The following is a 3,911-nucleotide window of genomic DNA, read 5'->3' as shown; positions in this document are numbered from 1 at the left end:
TATATTTGAGAGAGAACAAACCTTGTATAAGCCATTTTAAACTTCAATTTCCTCTTATCTGTATATCTGGCTAACTGGCTTAAACTCCGCGAGCCGTGGCTAGTTTCCTATGATATTACACTATTATACTAATACTTTGTTTATGTCACACCTGTTTCTTGTGCTTTAAGTTAGACGCTTCGTTAGTTCGTTTTGCGCTTTTAAATCCTGTTTTTGAGCTATATCCTTCATCAGGCTTCTAGATAATATTATTCCTTTTATATATCATATGTATGAGCTTAGAACTGTCGTAATCCTTGATTAATATTTGCTTTATGATGCGAGGTAAAGCTTAGACTAATTAGGGTGTTACACATCAATCCAAGAGCAAGATGATCTCAATTATGCTATTGACATGGAACAAGAAAGAAGGGATCGTCTTCACGAATTCATACTTCATAAGAAGCTAGAGCATGCCCTATAGGTGGAGGTAGAACAAGAGAGAAGGGATCGTCTCCACGAATTCATACTTCATAAGAAGCTAGAGGAGGCCCTAAAGGTGGAGGTAGCAGAGACCCTTGAAGATGAAGGAGTAGTTGAAGAATTAATGAAGGACGACATCAAGGAGGAGTTTGATTTTGTATTAGAGCAAATGGAGAGAGCTGAAATTATCAAAGAAGAGGAAGTGGTTGAAGACTTGGGAGATGCGGAACCTCCATAGGAAAGTCCAGTCATAGAGCCTCCTTCCAAGGTATTTGATGTTGATGTTGAGGAGGGTTGATAAACCACTATTTATGGTTTATATTGTGTTTAATTGTGTGGTTTTATCATGATCTTTACCCACTTATTCATATGATTAGCATGCATTTATATTTCCTTCCTAAATTTATTACATGATTGAAAACTTGCTTCCTAGAGACTTTTAATTATGTATTTTAATTCTCCTTTATTCCATGCGATGCCGTGATCTGTGTGTTAAGTGTTTCAGGCTTTATAGGGCACGAATGAGTTGGAGATTGGAAAGGAAGCTTGCAAAAATGGAAGGAACACAAGAAATTAAGGAGATGACCAGCGAGAAGTGATGCGGCCGCATGGCTCACGCGACCACGCGAAAGAGAGGAAATCGCAGTGACGTGGCCGCATGGCTCACGCGACCGCGCGGATTGGAATAGCATAAGTGATGTGGAGGCGTGGACGACGCGTCCGCGTGGAGAAGCAAAACGCCGAATGACGCGTCCGCATGAATGATGCGATCGCGTGACATGCGCGATCTGCATAATCTGCAGAATCGCTGGGGGCGATTTCGGGCCCTATTTTGACCTAGTTTTTGGCCTAGAAAAGCAGACTAGAGCCAGGGAACATGCAGAAACCAACAACAACATTTATTCCACATAGTTTTAGTTTTTAGATCTAGTTTTCCTCTCCTCTAGGTTTTTTTTCTCTCTACACATTCATAGTTTTTAGGATTCTTATTTTCTATTACTTTTTGCATTGGGATTTTGAGAAGAGTTATTACCTCATCAAGACTTCGTCATTCTAGTTCATTTTCTTTACTTGGCTTTACTCTTCCATGTCCTTTAAAATACTTAATTCTACTATTGGATTATTTTAGAATTTATTAATACAAGAGTTATTTTTATTTTTAATTGATTCTTTTGAGTTTTATTTATCATGTCTTTCTTTAATTCCCTTTCCTATGTTATGAGTTCCACATTCACAATGAGTGAGTAGTTCCCTAACTTGATGGGGAGTTGATTGAATGGAACCCTTGAGTTGGAATGCTCAAAGGAGAAATTATAATTGGGTTTATTATTGGATTGCCCTCTAATCACTAACGCCAGTCCTTCCAAGTAAGCGGACTGGGACTTGTGAATAGAAACAGCATTTCAACTTGTTTGACTTCCCATTACCTAGTAAGGGATAACTAAACAGAACAACCCCCAATTATCAATTAATCTTAAGAGTACTGCAACAAGAATAGGGCTTCCAACTAATCTACTCCCAGTCAAGGCCTTTATTTAAATCACATTAATTCTCTGATTTAATTTCCTGTCATTCAACTCAAATCTTTTTGAAAACCATCCGATTAATAAAATAGCACACTTTCCTGCAACTCGTTGGGAGACGACCTAGGATTCATACTCCCAGTATTTTAATTTTAATTTCTGTGACACCCTTTTTTAAATTGATAAGCGGATTTCTGGTTGGTTGAGGACTATACTCGCAACGCATATCTTATAACAATTCTTAACTCGCCAATTTTCGCCCACATCAATTTTTGGTGCCGTTGCCGGGGAGTTGCAATAGAGTGCTAAAGTTATTGATTGGATTTTATTTTTTTGCATTTTATTTTATTTTACTACTATGAGTTGCTTGTTTCTTTCGTTGGATGACGCATTCGCTTCCTGACCCAAGCTTACTAGTATTCGATCCTGAGATTGAAAGAACTATTTCACGAATAAGGCAAGCTCAGTGTCGGTTAGTCCTCTCTGAGGACGGATTTGAAACGTCACTTGAGAAAGAAACAGCCCCCGCTCTACTGATTTAGTTGTTTTACGTGCAGGTAACATGGCAGCAGCTAGGAGAGTTACTATCCAGGAGGCTAGAGTCCCTGATTTTACAATGCAACCATTTCAAGTGCATCACCCAGTGGTGGCTACAGACTTTAAAATAAAGACCGCACTGCTCAATTTGATGCCCAAGTTTCATGGCTTGCCTGCTCAAGAGCCTATCAAGCACTTGAGAGATTTTCAAGTAGCCTTTTCTACTGTCAGGCGTGATGGTGCAGATGAAACTTTAATTTTGCTGAAAGCTTTCCCATTTTCTCTTGAGGGAAAGGTAAGAGAGTGGTACTACACTCAACCAGCAGCAATTGTATCCAACTGGGATACACTGAGAAGAGAATTCTTGGAAAAGTTCTTTCCAGCTGAAATTACTGATAAACTGAAGAAAGATATTTCCATGATTGTTCAGGATGATTCTGAAACTCTCTATGAGTACTGGGAGCACTTCAATAATCTTTTGGAAGCTTGCCCCCACCATATGATTGACAAGATAGTGTTACTCGGTTACGTCACACAAGGCATGAGGCCCCAAGACAAGACCACATTGGAAAGTGCTAGCAATGGGTCTATGAAAAAGTACAAGACCACTGATGAGGCATGGCAATTGATCAGGGACTTAGCTGAATCTACTATGAATCACAGGCAGAAACAAGGCCATGCAAAAGCCGTTGCAGAAGTATCCTCTAGCAGAGAGACTGCTGCTTTAACTCAGAGTATCTATGAAATGACTAACTTGCTGAAGCAGATGCAATTGAATCAACAACAAGTTCAGCAAACTCAACCTTCTCCACCACAGCAAAACCAACAGTTAGTCCCACAGAGAGTTTGCGGAGTCTGTGCTGATTATAGCCATTATACTGATGAATGTCCACAACTCCAACAGGAAGACAACACCGTGGCAGCCACTCATAACTTCTATGACCGCCCCAACCAAGGGTACAATCAAAGTGGCAATTACAACCATGGATGGCAGGACAATTCTAACCAGAATTGGAGGGACAACAACAACAACAGAGGAGGCAGAGATAATCAAGGAAATCAGAGGTGGAATAACAACAACAACAGGCAACAGAACCAGTTCCAGCCTTACAGAGCACCTCACCTGAGGCAATCCCAAGGACCACCGAATACCCAACAGCAGACCTCTCAAATTACCTATCCTTCTTCTTCTGCTAATGATGACTTACTACAATCAATTGATCGGAGACAGCAGACCATAGAAAATAACATCAATGCCACTCTGAATGGTCTGAACGCTACTTTGCAAGCTCTTGTCTCACAGATTGGTTCAATGAATAACTCCAATAATCAACCTTTGAGCTCCAGTGGAATTCCTCTCAACTATTACCAATCCCAAGGGTGGTATTA

The 3,911-nt window shown here is 40.2% G+C and overlaps 1 non-coding gene across 1 annotated transcript; it reads right to left on the bottom strand.

Moving 5' to 3' along the window:
- Window positions 1-2,919: 2,919 nt before the first annotated feature.
- Window positions 2,920-3,027, bottom strand: LOC112731754 (small nucleolar RNA R71). Its single transcript, XR_003167517.1, has one exon. It is a non-coding gene; the product is annotated as a small nucleolar RNA R71 (small nucleolar RNA).
- Window positions 3,028-3,911: the final 884 nt, after the last annotated feature.

Source organism: Arachis hypogaea, chromosome 12 (assembly GCF_003086295.3).
Source record: "Arachis hypogaea cultivar Tifrunner chromosome 12, arahy.Tifrunner.gnm2.J5K5, whole genome shotgun sequence".
Lineage (NCBI taxonomy): Eukaryota > Viridiplantae > Streptophyta > Magnoliopsida > Fabales > Fabaceae > Arachis > Arachis hypogaea.
Note: the sequence above shows the minus strand (reverse complement) of the source record. Positions and strands in the feature narration are given on the sequence as shown.